The 7,390-nt window shown below is 45.0% G+C and overlaps 1 pseudogene; it reads left to right on the top strand.

The window, feature by feature from the left end:
- Nucleotides 1–836: 836 nt before the first annotated feature.
- LOC125113896 (proteasome maturation protein-like) lies at nucleotides 837–7,110 on the top strand (annotated as a pseudogene).
- Nucleotides 7,111–7,390: the final 280 nt, after the last annotated feature.

The raw sequence follows: 7,390 nt of genomic DNA on the forward strand, positions 1-7,390 counted from the left end.
ACCAGGAGCAGTTGAGAAATCTATTAATCACAGTGGGGAGTTTTAACCTCTGGATGAAGGAGTGTCTCTCTCAACCCTGCCTGTGTCCCTCGGAAACTCCCACTTTTCTCCCAAGCTCTCTGCGGCCATCCCTCCCACGCCTCACCCCATCCTTTATATTACCTCCCCTTTTTCTTTCTTTCTTTTTTTTTGGGGGGGGGGTCTTTTTGCCTTTTCTAGGGCCACTCCCACGGCATATGGAGGTTCCCAGGCTAGGGGTCGAATTGGAGCTGTAGCCACTGGCCTACGCCAGAGCCACAGCAACGGGGGATCTGAGCCGAGTCTGCGACCTACACCACAGCTCACGGCAACGCCAGATCCTTAACCCGCTGAGCAAGGCCAGGGATCGAACCGCAACTTCATGGTTCCTGGCCGGATTCCTTACCCACTGCGCCACGAGGGGAACTCCTTAACTCCCTTTTCTTCCCAGCGCCTCCAGCTCCTCCCAGCCCCCGAATGTCACTGCCAGTTCGTCCAGGTCTACTCCAGACCCTAACGTCCTGGTGACTCGCCCAGCCGACCAACCAGGGCTCTTACAGGCTCTCCCACTTCACCTCTTCCCTCCACTTCCCCGCACGCCCCAGCTGCCGCTCTTATTCCCTCCTGTTTGGAATCTCAGCTCCTCCCATCTCCCCAGTTCTGTCCCTTCCCAGTCTCTCTCTAGCAGCTCGAATACCCAAACTGTCCCCAGTTCTATTTCATAGAGCTGCCTAGTCCCTTCCTAACCCTCCCAGACACTCGGTCTTTTTACACCCTCAGCCCCCAGTATTGACTAGAATCCAGGACAACAGGTGCCCATGACTCCCACACTCCAGAGTGAGGTGAGACCACCAAAGCAGGACTTGCAAAGAGGCGGCTGAGAACCAGTTTTGTGACCCTTAGCTGGCCGACCCCTTTGGGCTCACAGAAAAGGCTGGAGAGGCTATAAGCAAGTTAAAAACATAGAGGTAGGCCTTCTTTGGAGAGACCTGTGCATGAGTCCCACACCAACCCCCACACCCAGCAATGGTGAAGGGGTGCGGTATGCTTGTCATTCACCCCACGACTCAGAAGGTTGCATATGCGTCAGTCAGTCAGTCAGTCTGCTGTAGACTGATCCAGGAACTAGGGGTACAGCTAAGGATGAAAGAGGGATCCTCAGTATCTTAGAGAACATAGGAGACTGGGCTCTGATTCGTGCCTTGAAAATCTAATAAAGGGGCTCCCACTTCCACCTATAAAAGACGAACTGCCTCGGAGTTCCCGTCGTGGCTCAGTGGTTAATGAATCCGATAGGAACCATGAGGTTGCGGGTTCGATCCCTGCCCTTGCTCAGTGGGTTAAGGATCTGGCGTGGCCGTGAGCTGTGGTGTGGGTCGCAGATGCAGCTTGGAGCCCACGTTGCTGTGGCTGTGGCGTAGGCGGGTGGCTAGAGCTCCGATTGGACCCCTAGACTGGGAACCTCCACATGCCGCGGGAGCGGCCCTAGAAAAGGCAAAAAGACCGAAAAAAAGAGACAATCTGCCTTGGGAATTGCCCTCTCCCACTGTAAACAGAAATCTAGAGAGAATATCTCATACGTACTTTATATCAGACATTGAACCACAGGTAGCCCAGGACTGTGGCCCCTGTGAGAAGAGAAACGGACGATGTGAACGTCCCAGCTCAAAGCCTGGAGGCGACTTCAGACCGCAGCACAGGGAGGGGGACCCCAGAGAGAGCCCCGCACCTCACCAAGGTGAGGAAGCAAAGCCTGGCGCTCAGAGGTCAAGGCTAAGTACCGAGGAGGAAGGAGTCTCCTAGAGAAAGGGCTCCAGATGTCTACAGAGGGGGCTCCTGGAGGACCGGGCTAAGAATTGGTGTGCTCTTGTGTGAGAGGCAACTACCCAAGGTAAGGGGAAGAACCGCCATACAAGAGAAGGCCAGACATTTCCGGGGCTCACACAGGAGTAGGAATAGTCCTTGTTTCCACCAGTCAGAATGGAGAGACCTCATAATACACCAAGCACGGGAGAGAGTCTTCAGATGGGTCATGCATTTCAACAAAATGAAAGGTCAGCCAGGGGCTGGGAGAAAATATTTGCAAACCACATATCTGATAAGAGGCTAATATATTAAAAAAAGATAAGGAATAAATACAACAGCCAAAAAACCCCCCAATAATCCAGTTATAAAATGGGCAAAGGACCTGAAGAGAAATTTTCCCAAAGAAGGCACACAAATGACCCATATGAAAAGATGCTTGACGTCACTAATTATCAGAGAAATGCAAGTCAAATCCACAAAGAGTATCATCTCATACCTGTTAGGATGCCTTTTTTTTTTTTTGTCGTTTTGCCTTTTTGCCCTTTCTAGGGCCGCTCCTGTGGCATGTGGAGGTTCCCAGGCTAGGGGTCTAATCAGAGCTGTAGCCGCCGGCCTACACCACAGCCACAGCAACGCGGGATCCAACCCGCAACCTCACGGTTCCTAGTCAGATTCGTTAACCACTGAGCCACGAAGGGAACTCCTAGGATGTCTATTATTAAAAAGACAAATAAGGGAGTTCCCGTCGTGGCGCAGTGGTTAACGAATCCGACTAGGAACCATGAGGTTGCGGGTTCGGCCCCTGCCCTTGCTCAGTGGGTTAACGATCCGGCGTTGCCGTGAGCTGTGGTGTAGGTTGCAGACGCGGCTCGGATCCTGCGTTGCTGTGGCTCTGGCGTAGGCCGGCAGCAACAACTCTGATTAGACTCCTAGCCTGGGAACCTCCGTATGTTGCATGTTCAGCCCTAAAAGGACAAAAAACAAAAAAGCAAAAAAGACAAAAGAAAACTGGAGTTCCTACTGTGGTGCAGTGGAAATGAATCTGACTAGTATCCATGAGGATGTGGGTTTGATCCCTGGCCTTACTCAGTGGGTTGAGGAATCGGCATTGCCGTGAGCTGTGGTGGGGGTCACAGACGTGGCTCAGATTCCGTGTTGCTGTTGCTGTGGCTGAGATGTAGGCTGGCAGCTGCAGCTCCGATTTGATTCCTAGCCTGGGAACTTGAGTATGCTGAAGGTACAGGCCTATATATGATCCAGCAGTTTCATTTCTGGGTATGTATCCGAAGGAAATATAGTCACTATCTCTAAGAGATAACTGTATTCCCATGTTCACTGGACCATTATTCATGACAGCCAAGATATAAGAACGAACCTGGGTGTCTGTCAACAAATGAATGGATAAAGAAAATTACATACATACACACACACACCGGAATATTATTCAGCCTTTAGAAAGCAGGAAATCCTGCCATTAGCAGATTCATGGATGAACCTGGAGGGCATTATGCTAAGTGAAATAAGCAGACAGAGGAAGAAATACTGCATGATATCACTTACAGGTAGAAACCCCTTCCTCTCCAAAAAAAAGTCAAACTCATAGAAACAGAGAGTAGCATGGTGGCTGCCAGGGGCTAGAGAGACGGGGAGAGTTGGTAAAAGGGTACAAATATTCAGTTGTAAGATGGACAAGTTCTGAGGAGCTAACGTATCCCATGGCGACTGCAGTTGATAACACAGTATTGTGTCTTTACTCTCTTAGCAAGTTGCACGCTTTCTCCCACACAAACATAAAAGGCAGCTATGTGAGGTGATGGATGTGTTCATTGACTGGGAATCCTTTCTCAGTGTCTCTGTATATCAGATAGTGTGGCATCCTTTAAACATATTACAGGTAAATCCCCAACCAGTAACTAGTGGGGATGGGAATAAGAACCATGCCTTAGTAGTTAGGCCAGTTAGTCCCAGGATAAAGGTCGCCTGCAAAGCATAAAAAGAAGCCTGAGGAGTTCCTGCCATGGCACAGGGGGTTAAGAATTTGACTGCTTGGTGTCTTGGGTCACAGCGGGGTGCGGGTTTGATGCCCAGCCCAGCCCAGTAGGTTAAAGGATCTGGTGTTGCTGCAGCTGCAGCTTGGATTCAATCCCTGGTACAGGATCTTCCATATGCTGCAGGTGTGACCATAACATTAAAGGAAGGAAAAAAAAAAAAAAAAGCAGCAGCCTGAAAGGATAATCTAAGTCACAAGTTAGTTACTTAACTGCCTGCCAGAACAAAATCCAACATTCTTTGAAGGAACACAGTGAAATACATAAAATTCAACAGCATATAATTCACAATATTCAGCCCCCCATTAGAAAATCACAAGACATGCAATGAAACAGAAAAATCTGACCCAAACCTAAGAGAAAAACCAATCACGATTAACACATGTAGAAATGACAGAGATAAGGGAATTAGTACATAAGGTCTTTAAAACAGCTATTTGAAATCTTAAAAATATAGTCAAGGAAAATTTGGACATGATGAGGAGAAAAATAGAAAATATACAAAAAAGACCAAAATGGAACTTCTTAAGCTTAAATACACAATATTCAAAATGAAATATACACTGGATGGGATTATGGAGGATAAATGCAAGGAAATAAACAAGAAAATAATGAATACAAGAGCAGAATTTAATTAGGTAGAAAACAGAACAGTAAAGTCAATTATGCCAGAAATTAATTCAAAAGCTGATTGTTTGAAATAATCTATAAAATGGAGCAGGGCCCAGGGATGAGGGTAGACGACTATAGGCAGATTGATTAAAAAAAAAAAAAAAAGAAATGACACACACAAACTATCAGCAATGAAAAAGAAGACATTTCTACAGATCCTACAGACATGAAATGTATAAACTCCTTGAAAGATACAAGGTATCAAAGTTCACTCAAAAAGAATAGCTAAACCTTCCCCACAAAACCAAACAAACACACCCTGCAACACTCCAGGCACAAATAATTTCACTTATGAATAGTATCAAACATTTAAGGAAGAAATGCTAAAATTTATGCACAAACTCTTCCAGAAACTAGTAGAGAAGGAAATACTTCCTAAGTCATTCTATAAGGTCAATTCCTAGCCTGGTTTTTCCTGACACCAAACCCAGCTAAGAACATTATAACAAAATTACAGAACAATATCCTTTAGGCACATAGGTTCAAAATCTGTAACAAAAATTTAGCACATCAAATTTAGTAATATATAACAAAATAAGGCATCATGGCCAGAAGGGGTTTTTCCCAGGAATGCAGGCTGGCTTTAACATTTGAAAATTAATCAGGAGTTCCCGTCGTGGCTCAGTGGTTAACGAATCCGACTAGGAACCATGGGGTTGCGGGTTCGGCCCCTGCCCTTGCTCAGTGGGTTACCGATCCGGCGTTGCCGTGAGCTGTGGTGTAGGTTGCAGACGCGGCTCGGATCCTGCGTTGCTGTGGCTCTGGCGTAGGCCGGTGGCTATGGCTCTGATTCGACCCCTAGCCTGGGAACCTCCACATGCCGCAGGGGCGGCCGAAGAAATAGCAAAAAAAAAAAAAAAAAAGAAAATTAATCAATATAATCTGAATTAACAATGCAAATAAGGACTACAGGATTTTATATATATATATACACACATATATATATATATGTATGTATTTTTTTTCGGTCTTTTGTTTTTTTAGGGCCGCACCTGTGGCATATGGAGTTTCCCAGGCTAGGGGTCCAGTCACAGCTACAGCTGCTGGCCTGCACCACAACCACAGCAACACCGGATCCTTAACCCAGGACCGAGGCCAGGGATTGAACCTGCATCCTCATGGGTGCTAGTCAGGTTCGTTTCCACTGAGCAATGATGGGAACTACAGGATTATCTTAATAAATGCAGAAAGAGCATTTGACAAAAAATACAGCATCCAGTAATGATTAAAAAAAAGAAATCCTTAGCAAACTAGGAACAGAAAGGAACGTTCTCAACCTTACAAAGGGCAGCCAAGATAAACCTACAAAGAACATCATACTTTAACATAAAAGGCTGAATATTTCCTTTCTAAGATTAGGGGAGAAAACAAATTGGTTAGGTTATCTCACCTCTTCTCTTCACAATTGTGCTGGAAGCCTTCGCAAGTGCAATAAGGCAAGGGGTGGGGGGAAAGGCATACAGCTTGGATAAAAAAAAGTGAAACTCGGAGCTCCCGTTGTGGCTCAGTGGTTAACGAATCCGACTAGGAACCATGAGGTTGCAGGTTTGATCCCTGGCTTTGCTCAGTAGGTTAAGGATCTCGAGTTGCCATGAGCTGTGGTGTAGGTCGCAGATGAGTCTAGGATCCAGCACTGCTGTGGCTGTGGTGTAGGCAGGCAGCTACAGCTCCAATTCGACCCCTAGCCTGGGAACCCCTGTATACTGCGGGTGTGGCCCTAAAAAGAAAAAAAAAACAACTTTGTGATCCTGGATTAGGCAAGAATTTCTTAGATAGGAAACTAAAGCAAGATGATAAATAGAACTTTATCAAAAATAAAAATTCTGGTCTTCAAAAGATGTCACTAAGAAGGTGAAAACGCAAGCCACTGACTGGGAGAAAACATTTGCAATACACGTATATTCGGTAAAAGATCTGTATCTAGAATGTACAAAAGATTCTTAGAATTCAATGAAAGATACCTTATTTTTTTTTTAGTGGGTGAAAGATTTGAACAGACTAAATGTTCACTAAAGAAGATACATGACTGGATAATAAGCAAATAAAACGTTTAATATCATTAGACCTCAGTGAAATGCAAATTAAAGCCGCATGAGACAGAAGTGAGTTTGGGGCCAGCTGACTGTAAAGGAAGGTGCTGAGAGGCCGTGTGCAGAGCAAGTGGGACTTGATCTCAGCTAAAGGACAGTATTCTAGTTACTGAAATTTCAGCAAGTGGATCTTTGAAAGCCATGATCTTCTTTCAAAAGATTCTTCTTGTGTGAAAAATGAATTTTTGCCCAGTCACCCACTTGAATTACAAAAAAAAATTTTCAGCTCAACCAAGATAAAATGAATTTTTCCACATTGAGAAACATCCAAGGCCTATTTGTCCCACTAAAATTATAAATGGAATTCAAAGCAAGGCAGCAGGTTCAGGCATCTTCTATTTCTTCTGAGTTCAAGCTGGATATTTTGAGGGGTAATGATGAGGTTATTGGATTTGAAGATATTTTTAATGACATCACAAAGCGAATTCATGGGAGGACCACACTTGATGGTGGAATATGAACTGGGTTTACTGTAATGCAGTGTGTTGTTCATAAAACCAGAGAGGCGGCATCTTGTTTCTAGTCATCTATTCACTGTAATTTGATGTACACAGCGTTAAAAGTACTGCCACACTGGAAAAAAAAAAAAAAAAACCCCACATAGGATACCATAATACTCACACCCCAGGGTGACTAAAAATTTTTAAACTGACAATACTAAGTGTTGCCAAGGGTGTGGAGCAACTGGAAATTTCATTCACTGCTGGTGGGAATGCAAAATGGTGCAGTTGCTTTGGAAAATAATTTGATAGTTTT

The sequence above is a fragment of the Phacochoerus africanus genome, chromosome 14, assembly GCF_016906955.1.
Source record: "Phacochoerus africanus isolate WHEZ1 chromosome 14, ROS_Pafr_v1, whole genome shotgun sequence".
NCBI classification, from domain to species: Eukaryota; Metazoa; Chordata; class Mammalia; order Artiodactyla; family Suidae; genus Phacochoerus; species Phacochoerus africanus.